At 44.1% G+C, this 22,924-nt stretch overlaps 1 long non-coding RNA gene across 1 annotated transcript; it reads left to right on the top strand.

Moving 5' to 3' along the window:
• Positions 1 to 13,796: 13,796 nt before the first annotated feature.
• LOC308458449 lies at positions 13,797 to 15,163 on the top strand. Its single transcript, XR_013977425.1, has 2 exons — positions 13,797 to 13,968; positions 14,465 to 15,163. It is a non-coding gene; the product is annotated as an uncharacterized lncRNA (long non-coding RNA).
• The last annotated feature ends 7,761 nt before the right edge of the window (positions 15,164 to 22,924 follow it).

The following is a 22,924-nucleotide window of genomic DNA, read 5'->3' as shown; positions in this document are numbered from 1 at the left end:
ATAAATGGGAAAATATGTGTGGTCTTACTGACAAATTGTAGATTAAAGATTTGTTAGCTATATGATGCTGCCGCTTTCCTCCTTTGATTACTTTTGGATTTTGTTAACTGAAGTCCTATTGGAAAGATCTGAAGTGTGCCCAGATCTCCATTTTGCTTTTCTGCAAACAAAGGCACCTGGCTTGTGCCACCCAGCACTTTAGGGGATGTTTGTGCCAGTTCCCCTTGAAAATAGTAGCAACATGTTCCTGCAGCAGCATGTTCCTGCGCTGTCAAAGTACTGTTTGGGAAATTCCCAATGCATGTTTTCCCTAGCCTGAATGGATTCCTTCCTTCTATAGCTTTTGGTTGGTAAGGAATGTGAGGCGATTGTTTTCAAAAGGAAACACCCAATCAATAAAATTGTATAATGCATGTAGGGGGTCTGTGGAACCTCTATACATGTGTGCATTTACTATGTATCCTTCACGTACACACTTTTACCCTTGTGTCCTTGCAATTAGCCAAGCAGGCTTTGCATAACACCACATTGTGCTACATGCAGTGCTTTTTTTCCTGGGGGGACGCAAAGGGACGCATACCCCTAAACATTTTGTGAATCTTTGTACTTTTGTCCAATTACTGTATTTATTCCCCCCTGATTTGAACTATAAAATAGTGTTTTCTTGAGTAAAATGAGAGTACCCCTAAACATTTTTTTTAGGAAAAAAAGCACCGGGTACATGCCACCACTTTCCAATAGGGATGAAGGAAACACTCATTCAATTTTCATTTTAACACATTCATACTTAATCTGCAGACCATAATATAAAACGGAATTTCTTCAAAACCATCAGTTTAAAAGAACAACATCCCAGCCAAGGAAGAAGTCACTCTTGCATAGGCCACCTGAAATAACTAGGCCTTCCAAGTTTGAATGTGGTGGTGTTGTTCTGGGGCTTATTTTATAAATGAATTCAAGAACCATAGTCTGAATTGTGGACCTGTGAAGCCACTTTTTCCTTTTCTTTTTTAAAAGTGGCTATGACTAAGCATACATTTTATGTTCTTATGAGAATACAGAGCTTGGTTCAAAGAGGCCTCTGCTAGAAAGAAGACAGGTGCACAGACACTGTACTTATTCCCCTCTGAAAAGCCCACAAGGTGGACCAAAAATGACCACGGAGACAGAAATGCCCAGTTGGCTTTATTCAAGCTACCTGATTTTACAGAAGTTTCTAGTATCTCATAGAAACAGATCTCAACCATATAAGGTGCATGTTGACAACGCTGGGAAACTGGCCACTTAAACATACAAGATTCATTGGAGAATCATGGCCTATTGGGGTGTTAAGTTGGTCCTGTAAAGGGAAAAAACACTGGATGTGGGAACTGCAATAGGACATGGGAAAACTGCTGGATGAGCCTCAGAATGTAGAAAGTACAAAATGAAAAACTATCTTGAACTATGCTACAATAACAACGGTGCCATTTATGAAATAAATAGGTCTACATTTTCTGAAACAAGAAGCCCCAAATGTATTTGAGTTGTTTTTCCCACTGACCATTTTTATACTTTTTGTGCGCTATTAATAAAGCCCTTAATCACAAAATGTACTTAATCTTCTGTGACAACCTCCATAGCACAGACTCAATGGGCATAGCAAACACAGTTGACCTGTTCCCTCAGAATTGGGCTAATCCCCATCAATCTCCTTAATTCCCTCCTCATGAACTCCAAATTCTTGTACAATTACTGCCATTGAGCGGATGAGGGCTAGAACAAGCAGAGACATTCTGGTCTCAGAGATGATGGATAGATCAACAGACGAACTGTCAGACAAGCAAAAACATAATTCTAAACAAACAAACAAACAAACAAACAAACAAACATGTCTTAATTAGAGTTTCAGTCCACTGTAGCCAAGTCAGATTGCAGAATACTGTAAGTCTATGGTTAGAGCGTTCTTTTGCTAATAGAATACATCCAAGTCTTCAGACAAATGGCCACCCTGTTTATCAACCCCCAAACTGGTTGGTGAAACAGGGATCACTTGAGATCTAAGCTAGGGAACAAGCACTACAGGGCATGGGTGTGCATATGAATTTCATAGGCTCTTCAAACGATAGAATCGTAGGTTTTATTTTATTTTATTTTATTTTTTAAAGTGGAATCTGCAAATTATACCTTACTCTTTCTTCCACCTGCAGACATCCATGCATAAGTGAAAATGCTACGCTAAAATCCTTCGCCATTTCTAATATTTTATGTGCAATGATTATTTTAAAATAGAATTGTCTAAATGTAATTCTCTGTTTTTTAAAAAAATCAAATCTATTAATTTCATAGAGTAAAAATTCATCTTACAAAAATGTGACTATTTCATACATGAATTCACAACCAATATGCATATAAATAGACACTGATAAAACTCAATAGATATTAAATCATTCATATTTCAGAAACACCACTCTCCGAAATTGACTATTAAATAAGCAAAGATGAACCCCCTCCGTTTCTAGTTATTCCTAACTCTTTTTCTAAGGATTTTTAAGGAGCGGTTGGCGTTGTGGTCTACACCACTGAGCCTCTTGGGCTTGCTGATTGGAGCGTCAGTAGTTGAAATGCACATGACAGGGTGGGCTCCTGTTGCACTGTCTTAGCTCCTTCCAACCTAGCAGTTCGAAAGCACACCAGAGCAAGTAGATAAATAGGTACCACTGCAATGGGAAGGTAAACAGCATTTCTGTGCACTCTGGCACTCATCACGGTGTTCCGGTTTAGTCATGCTGGCCACATGACCCGGAAAGCTGTCTGTGGACAAACACCGTCTCACTTGGCCTAAAGCGAGATGAGTGCCACACCCCATAGTTGCCTTTGACTGGACTTAACCGTCCAGGGGTCCTTTACCTTTTGCCCATTCCTGACTCTTTCTCTAAGGATTTTTAAAATGGGGGAACCCCTGCAATCTGGAGTAGTATAGTCCAGCTATAGGTTTGCCACTCGTTTTCTGTTTGTAAGAACTAGGCCAGATTTTCACTTGTGAAACATTGCAGAGTAAGAACATGTGACCTCAATTATGTCACACATTCCTTGATATTGCAGGCTTTTTGGATTTGTATTGTTTACCTTTCTAGATAATTTGTGGCAGGGAAGAAAACATACCGAAATGGTAATGTCATTACTTCATTCAAGGAAGAAGAAAGAAGCATCTGAAGGTCATAAATTATGGCTAGTAGCTTGTTTTCTTTAGATACAGAGCAGCCAGTGTTTAATAAAAGTATATGCTGATGATATGAGACTGAGTTATGACCTGTTATGAATCTGTGACCTGATTGTGATACCAAACTGAAACTACTCAGAAACATTCAGCTATCAGAGGAGGAAATGGAAAATAGTCAAAACAAACTGTCATGTGTTTCGGTTGTACAAAAACTTTTTTCCTTGCAGTGACTCAGATGACAGGCAAACTATGCAGCAAAATTTGTGCTCCCCTATGTGTGTGTTGGATTTTTGGTTGTTTGGAAGAACATTTGCACTGATGACAAGCTTGAAGTTTTCATTGACTGGACCGGCAAGATGTAAAAGAAAAGTCAGTATTTTAGGGAACTACTACTACTATTATGGCCATTGTGGTTATTACTATTCAATGTCAAAAGAGGCTTCTAAGCAGTTCACAAGTACAAAAACCAATTATATAAGCAAGAAAATATAAACATCCATAATTAAAATGCACAATCAAAATACAAAATGAAACAATCCCACCGAAACAGCAAAATAATTTAAACAGGTGACTCAGGTTGAAAGATCATGGGAATGTCCGTAGAAACAGATATGTCTTCAAAAGAAGACAAAATACCAATACAGATGGCATCTCTTGTATTTCAGCAGGGAGTGCATTGCATAATAGGTAAAAGGTAAAGGTAAATGACCCCTGGGCAGTTAAAAATAATATCAGTGCATAACACCAGGTTTTTTTTAGTAGTGGTGGGAACTTTCATGGGCCAGACTTCAAAAGGAGCAGCCTGTCAGTCTGTCAAAGCAACATAGCTCTTAGGATTCTTATTAGGCAAGCCTACCCAGTTTTTTAGAACTTTGTATGGGTTTTAATTTGTTTTAGTCTATTCTATTGCGGTTTTAATCTTTTGTATATTTTAAATTATGGTTGGGGGGGAAATTGTGACAATTTTATTGTTTTCTCATTTTTGTAAACCGGGTCTAGGCTTTTTCAACAATCAAGCAGGACATAATTTTTATGAGGTAAAATAAATCTACTCCAACTCAGACCTTGAACTGACTCCACGCACCCTGGCTGGCCCTTGGAACCTTCTAGAAATAAGAGGGCTTCCTGTGCCAGTTGAGCAACAACTTGCTTGAGCAACAAGGTGCTTTTGAGCTCTGGTGTGTTCCTGTATCCTTTGGCCTCGACTTCAAGTTTTCTCCTGGATGCTGCCTCCAGCTTTGTGTTTTTGTTCTGCTTTGTTCCTTACCCACAGCTTCTGGCCCCCAGTTCCTGGTTCGCCACGGGGCTCTGAGCCAGCCCTGACAACACCTTATGAAGCTCTTTAGTCTTCTGCAAAGGAGTTCCTGTGTCAGCCCCCAAAGACAGAACTGGGAAAATCAGCTAGGAGAAGGAAGTGGTGCCACTCCTGATCTAGTCTCATGCAAGAGGAATCATCCTAGCCTGCTGTGGAACAGGGGTGGAGAGGAAGTGCATTGTGGCAGGCTTGCAGACTTCAGGGTTTTCCTGCTAAAAGAAACGTATTTGATCCTGGTTTCATTTCCTGGTTAGTACACTGGGATTAAACTACAGTTTCCTGGTTTGTATGCAGAAGGAAGCTGTGGGTTAAACAAAACATGATAGATTACTGAAGTTGGTGCATGAGTAGAACAGGGATGTGGAAGGTAAGGGGGAAGTATATGGCACAACTCTCATTCTCAGCTGGGAATGGTTTACTATGTGCAGATCATTACATGTGAATCACCTGTATGAGTCTGACTTCTAGGCATGAAGATAAAACTCCACTATGCTGAGCTCCTTGGAGAAAAGTCACGAACTTTCCCTAGCATTCAAACCACAATTTGAGGTTCCTGGGGAAATGCAATTCATCTCCAGCTACTTCTCTCTCTTGTGCCTTTTTTCTACATCAACCAAGATGATGGCTAACTACTATTTGAGCACAAAAGCACCCTCTCCTCTTGCAGTTTCCAGCTAATGATATTCAGAAGCATTACTGCCTCTGGCAGTGGAGGAAGAGCATGGCCGTCATGGCTAATAGGTAAAGGTAAGGTAAGGTAAAGGACCTCTGGATGGTTAGGTCCAGTCAAAGGTGACGATGGGGTGCAGCGCTCATCTCGCTTTCAGGCCGAGGGAGCCAGTGTTTGTCCACAGACTACTTTCCAGGTCATGTGGCCAGCATGACTAAACCACTTCTGGCTCAACAGAACACTGCGACGAGTGCCAGAGCACACAAAAACACCGTTCACCTTCCTGCCATAGTGGTACCTGTTTATCTACTTGCACTGGTGTGCTTTCGAACTGCTAGGTTGGCAGAAGCTGGGATACAGCAACAGAAGCTCACCCCATTGTGCAGATTTGAACCGTCTACCTTCCGATCAGCAAGCCCAAGAGGCTCAGTGGTTTAGACCACAGCGGCACCCACTCCCATTTACCTATCATGGCTAATAGCTAGAAGTCAATCCTAGCACACTGTGCCTGGAAGCTGACAAACTTGCCAGTGCAATTGCAATAACACAGTGCCTATGTAGTTAAGCTAGCTTGCTTTTGGCGCTTAATTAGCCACGGCATTCTGCACAAAAATGAAGTTAATAAGCTCTCAAGGATATCCCACCCTCCTGCTCCCAACCCATTACAGTAGCTGATTGCTGAAGTTCCCAAAGGATGGGTGATTTTGGCTGAGTCCTTCCATATCCAGGTGCAGAAAGCCAAATGCACCTGCATTCCTGAGCATAACTGCTCACCTGCAATTTCAGCCACAAAACAAGAGGCATTCCTTTCCCATGGCTGTACCCCAAAGGAAGACAAACCTTCCCACTGGAGCCCAGCAGTTTTTCAGCTTGAGAAATGGAAGCTGTGCCCGAGTGGCAGGCCTTGCTTGGGGATACAGCAAGTGATGTTCTTCACATTTTGGAAATTCACAGGAATGCAGTTAGCAATTATGTGATGGCTGCTTGACTAATAATAACCCTGCTTCCTTGGTGCTTAGCCATCTGTTATATTGCAAGAGCTTTTCATGGAAAGATGCTCTAAGGAGGCATTGCAAAAGATAAAATCAGCACATTGCTTTGTTCTAAAAGACCTCCCCAATGAAAACATTGTGGGGTTTTATCATACCGCCAGGTGTCCATGTAGGGTCGCCATGTGCCCTACTTGAAGAGGACAGTCCTCTATTTGAAGGACTCCTCTGTTTGGTGGGTTGTGTGGCTTGTGATAAAGAGCTATAAGGAGGGAGGGCTGGGGTCATGTAATGCCCATGAAGGGCACTTGGGCAGAAGACTGATCAGGAACACAGGTCACGAGATCATAATCTTCTCCACTATGGCAGCTGTATTTCAGTTCAATTTTACAAAAAAGGACATAGATTTGTGCGCACCAATTTACATGTATAAATGCAAATTTAGAAATAATTAAAATTTAAATTGCATATATAAATTGCATATATATGCACATCTCTGCCCTCTTTTGCCCCTCCTCTTCAGGAAAGCATGCCAGAATGAAACACAGTAAGGACAGGAGTCTCACAGCATAATCCAGGCATAGGCAAACTCCGGCCCTCCAGATGTTTGGGACTACAATTCCCATCATCCCTGTTAGCTGGGGATGATGGGAATTGTAGTCCCAAACATCTGGAGGGCTGGAGTTTGCCTATGCCTGGCATAATCCTATACCTTTCTACTCAGAAGTAAATCCCATTGATGCCTGTGAGGCTTTCTCCCAGGTAAGTGGGTCTCAGATTTCAGCCTTAAAGTCTTACAGCAGAGATAGGGATCCTGCTTCCCTCCAGATGTTTTTGGACTCCAGCTCCCATCATGCCTGACCCTTTGCCATGCTGGCTGGCATTGATAGGAGTTGCAGTCCAGCAACATCTGGAGGTCACAGATTCTCTACCCCATCTTAGAATGCCAATTGCCAATAGAAATATCATCATCTTTATTTATTTTATTTATGAATAGTTTCCTGTGAGGCATCCCAAAGCCATTCCTAATATAATAACATATATAAAACAAGCTACAAGGTATAAAAACAGTTAAAACAAATGCACAAATAGAACCTTTTTAAAAGAAGTATAATGATAAAAACAATTTAACACAGCAACAGTGCCACACATTTAGCACAGTGCAAGGACATCCAAGAAGTGGAGAAAGGATAGCTCAGTCAGTAGAGCATTTGACTCTTAATATCAGGGTTGTGGGTTCGAGCCCAACATTGGGGAAAAAGATTCTATGATTCTAAGAACTGGTTAGTTATAAAACCATTGCAAGCCCGGTTTGAACTGCCCTGGAGTTGTGGGCTCAGCTTAAAATGTTTTTTTTTAACGTTTTATGTGTGCATTTGTGAATTCAGCATTATATATCTCCGTTGGAAGCCTTGGATGCCTTCACAAACAACAGTTGTAAATAGAAGAAGCAATTAATCTTCCTCTTATCACTCGAATGTTCTTAGTAATATATCCTTAGTGTGCACCTTCTTTTAAATAGCCATGCACTGAGCACAACTACTGCACACCCAGCAAAGCAGCCCATCAGTTGCCCTTACCAGCCCTTCTGCTCTGCTTATTCCTATGTCAAGTGCAAAGCAATATACAGCAGTACCTCAGTTTTTGAGCATCTCAAAAGCTGAAGGTTTGGGTTTTTGAATGCCGAAAACCCAGAAGTAATTGCTTCCATTTTTGAATGTGCCTCGGAAGTCGAACGGCTTCTGCTGCGTTTTTTGGGTTTTCCCCCCAGTTTTCTCCACTGACTTTGGAGACAGCCCTTTGCGCCTCAGTTGTCAAGCGTTTCGGAAGTCGAACGGTCTTCTGGAACTGATTACGTTCGACAGCTGAGGTACCACTGTAAATGGTAATTGCATTTAAACCCAATGTATCCTGTATTCTTGATAAGTACGGTATACTTGTAAGTATATACTGTACTTCATTGCTCTGCAAATCTATTGTCCGGTTGCATCATTTGCAGAACACAGTAAGGACAATTCAATATTCTCTCTCTTGTAACCTACAAAGAACTGATTTGGGGGACTCTGAGATATAGGCTGGTCTGACTGCTGCCTCAACGTGACACATGGCGAAGCTGCATTTCTCATTCTAGGAGAGGGGGCAAGACTAGAAACCTCTTGGGTCAGTGATCATAGGGCTAATGGGATCTGCTCACATTTGAAGCAGCGCTTTCCATTTATTCAGAAATACCCTAGAAGACACAGAATCCAATTTCATGCCTTTTTTGTATCTGTGGAGCTTTGGCAGAAAAAAAAAATCTATTGTATGCCAGTCTCAGAGAATACAATACAGTATCCCTATTACTGGAGGATAACAGAAATAGAACACATGCATTTTGGACCTCAAACAAAAGGGAAGAGGTGGCAGAACAGTCTGGGACTTTGTCTCTATACAATGGTACCTTGGGTTACAGACGCTTCAGGTTACAGACACTTCAGGTTACAGACTCTGCTAACCCAGAAATAGTACCTCGGGTTAAGAACTTTGCTTCAGGATGAGAACAGAAATCGTGCGAGGGCAGCGTGACGGCAGCAGGAGGCCCCACTAGATAAAGTGGTGCTTCAGGTTAAGAACAGTTTCAGGTTAAGAACGGACCTCCGGAACGAAATAAGTTCGTAACCTGAAGTACCACTGTATAGGATTTGCAGCCAGTCAGTAATACCACACAGAGCTTTGTGCAATCAGCCTCTCAAAATTCTCCATCTTATTTGTGGGCAGAGAAACTGGAGAAATCAATTTTAGAAGGAGGAGAACATCTCCAAGTGTTTCTTGGGAATGGATCTCACCATTATCTGGGCTAGTGCATTATTGTGCTGCACTCGGGGCTTTTTTTCAGCTGGAACTCCCCAGAACTCTATTCCGATGCCTCCCAGGTGGACGCCATTGCCATTGTAAAAGAACAATGGAGGTGTTCATGGTGAGTTCCAGCACCTCTTTTTCTAGAAAAATAGCACTGACTACACTTACGTTATCCTTGACACAGGCCATCCTTGCTGGGGCTAATGGCAGCTGGAGTCAGCGGAAAAACTAGCCGCTCAGGTTCCCGGTGCAGCTGCGCATGCATCCTGCAGCAGGGGTGGGGTGGGGGTGGAGCACAACGCCCTTGGAGGCAGGGCAAGCTGTCCATGAGGGCGGGGTGAGCCAAGGCAGGACGCACTGCGTGGAGCCTCTCCGCAGCCTCCCCCTCAGCTGTAGGGAGGCTGAGGCGGTGGGCAGATGCAAGCCCCACACTGCTCGAAAAAGCAGCAAGGAAGTCTGCCCACTGCCTCCCCCTCAGGAGAGACACATGGCTCAGGCATGCTGCAGGCCCTGCAATGTGGCACCCAGTGCCCCCTGCCTCACCTAGCTACCAGTGGCATAGGAAGGGGGTGCGGGGTGTGTGTGAATGAGTTGTTGTTGTTTCTTAAAAAAAGGGTTGCGTGGCAAATTTCCGCCTCCCCCCGGTGGAAATAAAGACACATGACACAAATATTTAGGTTAATGGGCAAAAAATGGCCACAACTTTATTGGTTACAGGAATGAGCGGTATTGGCTTAGGCATTGGTCCTAACCGACTATCTGGCTTCAGCCCGATTGCTTGAAGACCGGAAAGGGTTAACAACCGATGAGCCGAGGTGGCAAAGGAGGGAGATCCCTGGCTGTGCCAGTGTGATATCGCGCAAGCCACGCCCCCCCTAGGCCAGCCGATTGGCTGGCCAGGGGATGACGCGGCCAGGGATCCCCTCAATTGTGCGGAGGCTGAGAGCCAGCCCCGTGCACATGGAGAGGGAGTGAAGCCCGCAACTCCACCTTCTCTCAAGTTCGGAAGCGGTTTTGTGAGCCCAATTTTTTAAAAAAGCACACACACACATATTTTTGTCACACACACCCCTCAGTGATGACACCAGGCCAGTCTGCACACAACACGCCCCCTTCCTACACCACTGGCTGGAGTCTAACCTCTTCCAGAGGGCTCCCGGCTCCCCACCCTTGCAGTAAGATATGTGAGTGTTGCATGGACAGGATAGTTTGTGATGTAGCAACCATGTAGCTCAGCAAATGGTATCTGATGTGCCTTTATATTTGACAGTAGACAAGCCTGGGCTTTGCGGGGTGGGAGACTGAGATCCCCATATCTGCTGCTCTATGTGAGGAGGGTAGGATATGAGGAAAAGGAAGCTTATAGTGCAGTTTTGTGCCAGCATGCCAACAACTTAATCAGTGTTAGTAGAAATGATGTCGCACCATCCAATAGAGATGGTATCTTGTGCATCACAGTCTTTGGAGGAGATTACTGGTAGGACAGGCCCAGAGGTTTATATTTAGACCGAATGTGATTACCTGGAAGCGAGGAAGTTCTCTAAAAGGAAGAACCAGTAGTAATAGTAATAAACCGAGATTTATGAAAGGTACATGCTGCTGCAGTAGTAAATGGCCGATTTCAACAACCTAGTCATTTGCCAGGGTAGCATGAAGTGGGAGGGCTGGATCAATATAGGGCTAAATCAATAAGGACAAAAGGACAGTAGGGGAGAAAATGGAAAGTAAAAAAATCAATAGGTTTCCTCTCCATCATGCCCCCAGAGGTCTGTTGAGTTTCTCTTTTTCAAATAATCTTGTCTCCTTGTTTTACAAGAGAAAGGGGTCAGCTTGTTTCACAAGGGAAGGGGGTCAACTTGTTTGACCCTGGCTCTGCAGGTCTCCTGAGTTCTCTTCTGATCTCTAGGGCCATGGCTCAGCCTTACACTACAGGAGCAGTGTATCGGGGCAAATTTTTCTTCCTCTTCCCGTTATTCTGTTGCAATGTGCAAAAAAAATTTAAATGTTTATTTATTTACTGAAGGCATTTTGCCCTGGGGAAAAAGACTGTCAGAGTTCCTTACAGATATCTCAAATATTAAGACAGTCCCTGCCCTGAAGGCTTACAGTCTAAAAGACGTGGCACAAAAGCAGGGGGAAAGGTATTGTGAAGGAGGAGGAAAAATGCAAATCCAGGAGTTCTTGGAGTTCTTGAAGTTCCCCAAAGAACCAGCCGGAATGGTAAAAATTCAAGCAGGCAAAAGGTGCTGGTCTCTCAGCTGAGCCCAAGAAGGCCTGCAGTCCATTTTCTCCTACTGCTACTGCTGGACAACAGCCGGGGGAGCACTGGACATTATGCACCCCCCTCCTTGTAGATATACAAGTTTATTTTCACATTCAAAGCTCGAAAACCTATCTGCCACAGGAAGGACGTGTCAGTTCTCCATTACAAATTATCACACAAGTGTGAAGAGAGGAAGCACAAGCCATTCCTGTGCCCCGTGTTGTCGCTTCCTGTAAGGCAAGAGATAACTTTCCAGATTATAATTCAGTTTTGGCGGTGGAGAAGACACACGCCTAGATGCCGAATGTGACCTGCCAACCGTCAGGAGGCCCCGCCTCCCATGCCATTATCTCTCTCTAGGTCATGTCACTGGTCCTATGATCATATCTAGGCCCACGCAGAGCTTCTCTGAGGCATGGCAGGGCTGCCTTCAAATGTCTTCTAAAGGTTGTGGCTATCTCCTTGGCTTGGGGAGTCACATTATTCCATACCCTCCAACATTTCTCAGATGAAAATAGGGACGTCCTGAGAATAAGCAGGACATTCTGGGTTCAATTCAGAAAAGAGGAAGGCTTCTGAAAATCTAGTACTGTCCCTGGAAAATAGGGAGACTTGGGAGAGTCTGAAAAACCCAGGCAGCTTTGTATGAGAGAATAGCCTAGGCCTAAGCTGTATAGGGCTTTATAGGTCATAACCAGCACTTTGAATTGTGCCCACAAACAGAAGGCCGCAGAGTGCAAACCACCAAAGAGATGTTTTACAGAATGAAAGGAAGGGCACTCAAAAACACCCTGCAGCTACCGTGGAAGTAAGTGAAGCTCAACAACAATACCTGCACCTCACCCATGAGACTTCCACGAGAATTTTTGCTCCCCTTGAACCATTTTCAAATGCAATTTCTTTTTTCATTAATTGGTGGGGAAGGCGAGGCAAAATGCAGGATAAATGTTCAACACAGCACGAAAAAAATGCTATGCTAATTTTCTCTCAGAGCTAGCTACATGAAGTCTCCTCTGAAACAGGAAACAAAATAAAACCCATTTTTTACCTTTAAGGCATTTGTATGGATGTGTCAGAATTTGTCAATATTCTGTTTCTTTCATCTGGAAACCAATTATTTAGAAAAAAATGGCAGAAGACGCAAAGAAAGCTTTTATCTATACAGCGGGGCTTTTCTAGCATGTTGATGGTTGAAGGCATTTGTTGGTACATTTTGAAATAATGTGTGCTATCTCAGAAAATCAATAAACAGACAGCCCTTGAGATGCCATTGCCTGCTTAGGCTGCAGGCGGGAAAGTCCCACTGTGATAATAAAGTACAAAGTGCGTTTTCTGGATTGAAGGCTTGTTACATGAGGCAGTGTGATCAAAACTTTGCAAGGTAAAAGGTGACAGAAGATGGTCTGGAATATTTTCTAGAATGCATCTTTTATACAAAGATAGGATGAGTCCTCCATTCCCTATTTGTAGAAGCCAAATGTGCAGTTTCAGGAATTTTGGCCAGAATCCTCTTCACTTTCTATGAAATTTTCAGTGTGTTTGGTGCCATTTCCCTCATTTTTAAAAATTCCATTGTAGTTCTCATGACAGAAGGAAGGAGAGTTCTGGGGAGTATGTCGTTCTTCATTCTCAACATGAACCTACCATAATACCTCATGCCCATTCACATGAGATGGAGATTTCAGGAACTCTGAGTTTAGAGCTGAGTAAAGAATATTCTGAGAAATTATCTTGAGAAGTCCCTTGATCGGGGCTCCCTCCTACCTGCAATGCTGTAGGATAGTGGTTCCCAATTAGCTAAGTTTTTGTTTTTCAAAAGCCAAGACATGGACCCCCTATTTTTGAAAATGTTTATGGTATTTTTGTTATGTGGATGGTGCCACGGACTCCCTGTGTAGGATATTCGGACCTGCTGGGGTCTGCAGACCACTGCTGTAGGAGAATGCTAGGATCCACTGGATAATATTCAACACCCTTCCACTTTCTCAACCTTTCTATCCAATAGAGGATTTCAAGTATACCCAACCCAGTATAGTTTAATATTGGATAATTTTCTGAGGCCATTTTTACTCACAATATACGTAGAAAAGTTTCAAAGAGCCATGTGAAACTGTTGGATATTGACCACTCTCCTCAGTTGTGGGGGCAAGCCAGAGCACCCAGTGAGGATTATTGTATGGGAAAGTTTGTTTCTTGAATTAGACATCTATGAATACCAGAGGTTAGTCATCCATTTGGTACCTACCATCCAAATGTTAGGAGACAGGAATGTGCATTGTCATGGTGAAGTAATCCTTAAACTGCACTGACATGATGAGATCATAAGATCATCACATTCCCTCTGGAATGCAACAGTCCTCGTGAGCTTCTCTCCTGAATAAATACTGTTTGTTGATGTTCCATGAGATGATAGGCTATCTGGATGTGCATCTGTAAACTTCCTCTCGGTTTGTACCTTTCAAATGGTTACTGATTCACTTCAGACGGTATTGCAGTTCGTCCCATCATTGCTTGAAAATCATTGACCAACGGTGCAAAAGGTCTCATACATCTTATCACTTCATTTGGCATGTTTGTGTCTATTTTTAAAATGTTTTTGCTAACGGTCAGCGAATGAATAACCAGACTCAGAAAGCGGAAGATTGTTCATTTGCACTGAAAGCAAGTTGCAACATCCAAATGGAATTGGGGGTAGGAATTCATTGCATTTCAAACTCAAAACCGAACGTGCTGGAGGTATTGAATTAATACACTGTGGGCATCCTCTTAAACATGCAGGGGCTTGCTTGGAAATCCTTTGTCTCGAGCCAGAATGAAATGTTCTGTGCTACGGTGTTGAAGAACAAGTAAAAAGCTTATCGCTAGAGAATTGAACTTCAACAAGATCCCAGCGGAAGGACTTTTTGTTAATTTCCCAGAGGGAAGGCGATCAGCTGAAACCTAATTGCTACTCATTTTCTCTCACTTTCACTTTATCCCTTGGATTAAAATCCTGCTGCTTTCAACTTACCTTCAGTCTGTTGGACAAGTACAGTTTCCTGATAGCAGTGCTCAGAAAGACTAAGGGCTCACAGCAAGATTTCCAACTTGGCTTTCTTTAACACAGTTGCATTAGAGAAATGCCGAGGCAGCTTTAAAAGTTAGTATTTTAAAATAGGTTCTCATGTCTCCTCTTCTTTCTATTCAGCTTTCACCAACTATGACTGTATGCACACACTCCGTGACCCGATGTGGAACTCCAGATCAGCCCTGTCCTAGAAATCCAGTTTGGATCGGCTGGAGCCTGGTTCTGCCTGAAACAAGCTGGGGTGGAGAGACACAATGGCAGCTTCCTGGCAGCAGGGCCACTGCAGTTTAATGGAAGGGCAAAAGGCAACATGGCAAGGAGGGCACCTCAGTGTGGACCCACCAATGGGAGCACAGGATTGGCTCCTCCTTGTAGGTAAGTGGCAGTGTGACCCCACTGCTATGAATCTAGCATTGTGGCTGAAGCTGGATGAGCTGCTTCTGATCAGGAGCCCAGTGGGACAAAAGAAGCACACCACTGAAATATATTTATAGTATGGAGGAAGGAAGAAAAACAGTTTATAGAAAGCTTGGGTTTGGTATCAGATAGACTGGAAGCAGTTAAAGGGAGACTGTGTGCACATTTACCTATACCGGGATTAGCGAAAGTGTTCCCTGCTTCAGGAGTCTAATTGCTTCTGCCATGTTCTGCTTATATATTTATAATCAAAACAGATATTATGAATAGGCTATAAGCCCTTCTTATTCTGTCTCATCTGAAGGAAAAGTAAACTAATCCCCACTGTCGCTGGAACTCTCTCTGCACGGAGAACTGGGGAGTGCTTAACTTTATAAATAAAAATTTAAAAAATTGAAGGCATCCTTCTGATCTCCTTATTCCCCTCCAAGAGTGTGACTTCAAATTTAGAACATTAACAACCTGGGCATCTCTTGCTTTCAACCATCTGGACAACTTACGTCAGATGAGGAAATGCAGTGTGGGAGCTAAGGAAATCAGGAAGATCCCATCTCTGCAGAACGAAAATCCCCTTGGATGATGTTAATTGCTACAAAGCAAGCCTGGCTTTTCCTCTTCCTTTCTTCTCCTTTGGAAGTTTCTGACACGTGCAACACTTCTGACAAGAACAACACTTAGCGCATCTGAAAGCCAATGAATTTCTTAAGAAAACATTAGGGTGGTTTAAGAAAGGCAGCTGGATTGATTCCCGAAAGGAGGAGGCGCGGAAGAATCACTGTTTACATTGCTAAGAGAAATGGAGTCTTGAGGTGTTTAAGCTATAAATGGAAAGGCACACCCTGAGAGCAAGATTAAAGAGCTTTCGGGAAAATCCATTACTCTCATAATTCTAGTTGAAAGGAGACAAATCCAGAGGCCATTAACAATGCATGCAAAGGCTGCATGCACACGCCAAGCATGTAAAACACCTTGAAAACACATGACCTCCCTCTAAAACATCCTGGGAACTGCAGTTTTTAGGGCTGTTGAGAACTGGAGTTCTGAAATGACTAAACTACAATTCCCAGGATTCTTTGAGGGAAGCCATGTGCTCCAAATGTATGGCATGTATGCAGCCAAGGTGTTGGTTATTTGCTAGTGAGCTGATGCTACACACAAACACAAGAAGTGCAGGAAGGAAGAAGACTAGACCAATGCCTGCTGTTTTGCTGTCCTAGGCAAATTGCGTCTTAATATGCGTTCCCACTTTCTCGTTCAGCTCTATGTGCTTTTCAAGGCTCAGATTAATTCTGCTGCGTCCGACTTTTACCCGGATCCCCTGTGCAAAATAAACTAGTTGCGGCAGAATGGAAAATACCAGAGGAAAGTGCAAATCAATATCGTAACAGACTGAGACATGTTCCTACATCACCACAGAGACTCAGAGAAGCACTGCCTAGCAGTGGGTGGGATGTCAAATGGTGACTTCATAAGTCCACACGTTTTCTTATTTTCATTGCTGGTGTCTGCTGGTGTATCTGTGCCCAAGGTGGTTGGTGGAGAGCAGAACGTTCTTGCTCATATCTCTTGGGATGCAGGAGATATTCCCCCCTCCCCACTGATGAGTGTTCTCTGTGTAGCTCCTCTGGGAGTTCAAGCTGTGACTCACTCTTCAAAAGGCTGGCATAGGGCAGATCCACACCATACATTTACAGCAAATTCAACACACATTTAAAGCATACAGATTTTCCCCAAGAACCCTGGCAGCTGTGGTTTGTTAAGGGTGCTGCTTTGTGGGGGGGGGGGACTACAGTTCCCGGGACTCTTTGAAGGAGGTCATGTGCTTTAAATATGCATAGGATATACTTTAAATGTGTAGCGTGGATCTGCTGATATCTGAAGCAGAAGTTGCTGGCATCGGCTGCCTCTCACCCTCTCTGAGTTATTGGCTTCTTCTGCCCCTTTTGCCAGTTTCATCAAGCACACTCTGTTTTGCAAATCCTTCCTGAGATAAAAAAAAAAACCAAACAAACCAACAAAGCCCCGAAGTGCATGCCTCTGGTCTTGTTGACATCAGATTTCTAAAAGCCAGCTGTGTGGCTGCCATTGTTTGGTTTCAATGCTTTTTATAAAGCGCATGGAAACTAATTTCCTCTTTGCCTGGGTTGAAGGATATACCAAGTGACAAGGCTTCCCTCCTCTTCCCCTCCCCTCCCACAAACCGCAGAGATCTCTGTGTTCTGCTAGATGACCTGATAAATAGCCTCCTATCTGTGTGTGAAAGGAAGAGAAGCAGGAATTCCGTTAGGAAGGCAGACAATAATCTTAGCCATCCCACTGCTGGGTCTGGGCAGATGTTGCTGGCACAGATCTGCAGATGCGCCTCTTGGGGCAGGGATGTGTAACACACATAAATGAAAGAGTTTGTTTGTATTTTGGCTCTTTGTTAAATCAAACATTGATTTGGCTTTTTATTTTTTTTAAAATAACCTTGTACATAAACATAAGGAGAGTCCTGAACATGCCAAGTGGTAGCATTTCCAAATGGGCGTTTATTGGGGGATGGGTGCTTTTGTGCATGTAATTTTTTTGCACAAACCACCTAAGAAAGTCCAAAAGGGTAAAGGACATCTGGAGGGTTAAGTCCAGTCAAAGGTGACTATGGGGTTGCGACGCTCATCTCGCTGAGGGAGCCGGCGTTTGTCCACAGACATATGGCCAGCATGACTAAACTGCTTCTGGTGCAACGGAACACCGTGATGGAAACCAGAGCTCATGGAAACGCCATTTACCTTCCTGCCACAGCGGTACCTATTTATCTACTTGCACTGGTGTGATTTCGAACTGCTAGGTTGGCAGGAGCAGGAACAGAGCAATGGGAGCTCACCCCCTCGTGCAGATTCGAACCACCAACCTTCTGATCAGCAAGACCAAGGTGCTCAGTGGTTTAGACCATAGTGTCCCCTACCAACTACCTGACATCATGGGCACCAAAATGCCAGCACTCCCCCACCTCAATTTAATCTGGATTTGCCCTGTCAAGGGGAATGATGTGATCTGATGTTTAAAAATGCCCCTCTCATCAGTGACCGCTTTTTATGACAACTGAATGAACTGTGTACAATATTAAGACCTTGTCTCAAACCACCACCCTATGAATCAACCTGTTGCCCTCAGCTATGATTAATAGGGTCTTGCATCAAGAGGATGTGATCCCAGTGCTGCTTCTAGCACAGCTCTGCTGGGTTTAAAGCAGCAGGACCCCTCATTACAAGTCCGCACACACTGGAGTGGGCATGGTACTGTGGGAAAGGGCTGTAGCTGAGTGGCAGAGCATCAGCTGACCATCATGCAGAAGGTCCCAGGTCCAATCCTCGGCAGCTCCCAGTAGGGCTGGGAGAGAGACTGCTGTCCAAAATCCTGGAAAATCGCTGCCAATCTGTGTAAACAAGATGAACTGTTGGCTTGACCTGGTGTAAGGCAGCTTCCAAAGTTCCAATTATTCATTTGAAATCCTTTATTTCATTATTAGATCATTTAGATCCTGCTCTTCATTCTAAGCAATTTCAGGGCAGGTTAAAAGTTAAAACATATTTTTCCTGTTGGCCATCCATCTGTCTTGAGAGACAATGGAGTGCGCCTCCAGGGGTGAAGTCAAACCGCTGGAGAATCACAATACCTGCTGTGGCTGCGGAGACCAGTAACTTACAACTCCTGCCTCCCACATTGCTGCATTAGCAGCACTGAAGTGGCCTCTCCAGGGAACAAGCCTGAGCAGTGTTTGTGCAGGTCCTGGAATGGCCAGATGACAAGACCCCCTGCTTAACCTTGCTGATGTGGTCTAATGGAAAGCAGAGCAATACATTTGGCACCAACTTGCCTGCAGGAGTTGCCAGAAGGAGACCTACAACTGTCTCAGGGACTCCAGATTTGTGTAGGGTTTACTCCTTAGCCATTCCTTCTCCCGAAGATGTCCTGCAAGGCAGCGGATACAGATTTTTCTCCAGAAGCCTTTCTCACAAATGAGTATAGCCGCAAGGCAGTGCAAGTTTAGGATCAAAGTTTTCCTTCTCCTAAAGCATCATGCGTTCCTGTAAAGCATAAAGCAAAGACTTAGGCAAAAAGCAAAATCTTTCACTGGGGCAGAAAGCTCAATAGCCTTTGCACCAGTCAAATTTGAGGCACCTCCACTGAGAAGCCTCCCCTCCATGTCACTGAAGGATTTTGCATTCATGGGATAAATTGGGGTGGAGGTTGTGGATGCCTTCCTTTAAATCCTGCATTAAAAACCAGCTTTTTCCGTGATGCATTTGGCTTAGTGTCTTAGAACCTCTTTATAGACATTCTATTATCAGTGCAGTTGCTGTTCTTCTCAGTCTTTGCTCCCACACCAGCAACAGAAGACTTCTGCCCACATGGGTTGCTGTGACGACGAGGTTCACAATCACAGTGGCGATGTACCTCCCACTGGGCCAGGTGCTGCCTGTGTGGAGACGCTTTTGATTCATCAGTAGCATAAGCTTGCTTCAAGAACAGAATGGAAACGGCAGACATGCAATCTGAGATGCCAGAAGGAAATAAGCAGAAGGTTGTCCCATCCTGCCTCTGCTTAAAAACCTCCAAAGAAGGAGAGTCCACAAGCTCCCTAAGGGAGGCCGTTCCAAACATGGTTTTTGGAGGTGTGAAAGCCACCTCCAACAGGCCCCTTCTTCTGTTGCCACCCTTAGGACCTCTCATGGAGGAGGCACACGAAGAAGGGCCTCAGATGATGATCTCAGGGTCTGGGTCATTTCATATGGGGGAGGCAGTCCTTGAGTTATTGCAGTCTTGAGCTGTTTAAGGCATTATAGGTCAAAACCAGCACTTTGAATTGGGCGCAGAAACTAATTGGCAGCCAGTGCAGTCGGGCCAGGATTGGTGCAATATGCCCAAACTGTCTTGTCCTGGTGAGAAACCTAGTCACCAAATTCTGCACCAGCTACAGCTTTCCGGGCTGTCTTCAGAGGCAGCCCTACATATAACACATTGCAGTAATCTAACCTAGTACAATCTGGCAACCCATGCCATTACCTCCACCACCCCTTGCAGGCCTTATATCTTGCAAAATATACTCTATGATAGCTTTCTCTTTCAATCAAAATATACTCTATGATAGCTTTCTCTTTCAATCAAAATATACTCTATGATAGCTTTCTCTTTCAATCAAAATATACTCTATGATAGCTTTCTCTTTCACTCAAAACATGCTTTATCCACACCGTTACGCTAATCATGAATAGGGAACCTGTGACCCACCAGATAGACTACAACTCCCATCACCCCTGACCACTAGACACAGTGGCTGGAAGGGACTGATGGGAGTTGAGTCCAACAACATCTGGAGGGACACAGGTTGCTGAGGCTTGCTCAAAATCAAAATCCTTTCCAATGGGACCAAATAGGAAGACTGTAGCTTGGGAAGATATTAGCCCCACTAAAAATGTACAAACAGAAATAAAGACTTTGTTTCAAACCTATTAGAACCTGGGAGGTGGTGGTCATGGCACTGTTTAGAGGTAGGGAGTGGGAACTATGGTGCTAGACATAGCCTGAAAATATACCGTTCAGATTATTATTATTATTATTATTATTATTATTATTATTATTATTTCTCTAGGCATCAAACTTGCTGCCTGGGTGGGGCGGTCTGTTAAGCGAATGATATACCTGCTACTAAGTATCATATGACACAAAAGAGACTCTAGAATAGGATACTGCAGTTTCCATGATAGAACAGCTGTAGGCAAAGCACTGAGTCTCCAAAGAAATAGTTTAAGCAAATGCAAGAAATCAGCAGAGATACCAGCAAAAGCTTTACAGTTAATGAGTCTAAACAAACAAATTAACTTGCATGTGTAATTCGATGTGAATATTCTTCTGAACTGTATAGGTCTTCAGTGCTTTTGACAAGATGAGAAGCCGAGCTTGGAAATCAAACTGGGGAGTAGGAGAAAGAAATTATCCACTGTATGGGTTTATATAAATTTCACAACACTATTTGCTGCGTGGGATCTCCTGGGGAACAGAATATTATTTATATTTCTATAGCATCATCAAACTGTAGAGCTGGAAGGGACCCTGGTGCCATCTAGAAGAAGAAGAGAAGAGTTTGGATTTGATATCCCACTTTATCACTACCCTAAGGAGTCTCAAAGCAGCTAACATTCTCCTTTCCTTCCTCCCCCACAACAAACACTCTGTGAGGTGAATGAGGCTGAGAAACTTCAAAGAAGTGTGACTAGCCCAAGGTCACCCAGCAGCTGCATGTGGAGGAGCGGAGACGTGAACCCGGTTCCCCAGATTACAAGACTACCACTCTTAACCACTACACCACACTGGCTCTCAATCTAGTCCAACCATCTGCAATGCAGGAATCTCAGCTAAAGCATCCAAGACAGGTGGCCACCCAAACACTTCTTAAAACCCTCATAGGAGGGAGAGTCCACCATCTTCTGAGGGAGTCAGTTCTGCTGTTTAACTGCTCTTACCATATACAATCTATCTATAGTAATTGCACAGAAGGTTGGAAGTACAGTTGCATGTACACACACCCATACACATGCTCACAATCAGTTGTGGAATGGACCCAAAGGCTGTTAAATATTGTAAACATGCCTGACCACCAATCCACACATTTGCTCTCAGTCCAGTGCCAATCTCTTGTTTCATTTTGTCCTGGGAATATGCACTCTCCCTTCAGCTCGCTCCACCCTGCTGGCAACACTCCTAGACATTCATGCATTGAAGCTCTGAAGGGGGTGGGGGTGGCAATGTAGTTAAAAACCCCACACACAGAGTCAGGGGTGTGTTAACCCATCCAACTGCTGCAGAACTACAGTTCCCACTGCCCCCTGATCATTGCTCATGCTAGCTAGGGCTCATGGGAATTGGAGTCCAACAGCATTCAGAGATGACCCATTCCATGAATGTATTCTTTTTAAAATGGCTAAATTCAGTGCTTTTTCTGTAGAAAAATAGAGAAAGTTGTTACAGTAAGTTGCTGGGCAACTTGGGGGCAGCCCTGAACAGATGCTCGTTTAACAACAGCTGCGTTCACCACCCACAGAGATGCTAAAAGCTACGGCAAGATGTCTCTCCAGCTGCTTTGAGGGTCCCCTCTGGTGCTGGTGCAGGACAAATAAATGCTCCCCTGCCTTCCTCGTTCTCTTAGATTCAGGTGGAAGGCTAGGGTAGCTCAGAAGGGCCCTCATGCAAACGTGTGCGTGTGCAATGGTAGAGACCAGGCTGGAAAGCTTAAAGCCTGCCGCCACTATGCAGGAGATGGATTGAAGAAATGGAAATATGAATTGGCCCCACCCCGTAACTTGACCAACCAGCGCTAGGAGCGGCTAGGAGCTAGGCAGAAACAGAGATCTAGAAAGAAGTGTAGACTTGCATATGCTGGCCAGCTTCTATTTTGACTTGAAATGTTTGTTTTGACTTCTCAGAAGTAAGTACAGTCATACCTCGGATTACAGACGCTTCAGGTTGCGTCTTTTCGTGTTGTGGACCGGCGAAACCTGGAAGTACCAGAACGGGTTACTTCTGGGTTTCAGTGGTCACGCATTCACAAAAGCACCAAATTGCAACCTGCACGTGCGCAGACACGGGTTGTGAACCCAGCGGGTTGCGAATGTGCATCCCACATGGATCACGTTCACAACCCGAGAGTCCACTGTAAAGGCAAAAAGCGGGTGGGGGAGAGCCTGCAATGGTATCCACCTGAGAGGTGCCAGAACTGCACTCTGGTGCGCTCCGGCTGGGGGTGGTGAAAAGCCCTGGCTAAATTGTATGGTAAGCAAAGTGTCTTTGGGTGTATCATATGGAAGGATTAACGGGGGCGTGGGGAAGCTATGCTCATCAAGTTACTAGGTGGAGGGAAAGTGCAAGATTTTTTGCTCATTCTGTAGGGGGTAAAACAGAGGTCACCTTAGCACATTTGTTAAGTGAAAGTGTGAGTGTGAATGATGAGAGGAAGCGGTTATGAGACCCAAGCAACTGCACAAATGAAAGCTTAGCTAAGTTACAGCAGAGAGGCCAAAGTGATCAGGAAACAGACTTCAAGAATGACGCAGAGGAAACTTGGTGGAGTTGCTTCACATATCACTCAGCAAAGGGCCACAGAAGCCACATGGGATGCTGTTG

Source organism: Podarcis pityusensis, assembly GCF_964106645.2.
Source record: "Podarcis pityusensis genome assembly, chromosome: 11".
NCBI lineage: Eukaryota > Metazoa > Chordata > Lepidosauria > Squamata > Lacertidae > Podarcis > Podarcis pityusensis.
Note: the sequence above shows the minus strand (reverse complement) of the source record. Positions and strands in the feature narration are given on the sequence as shown.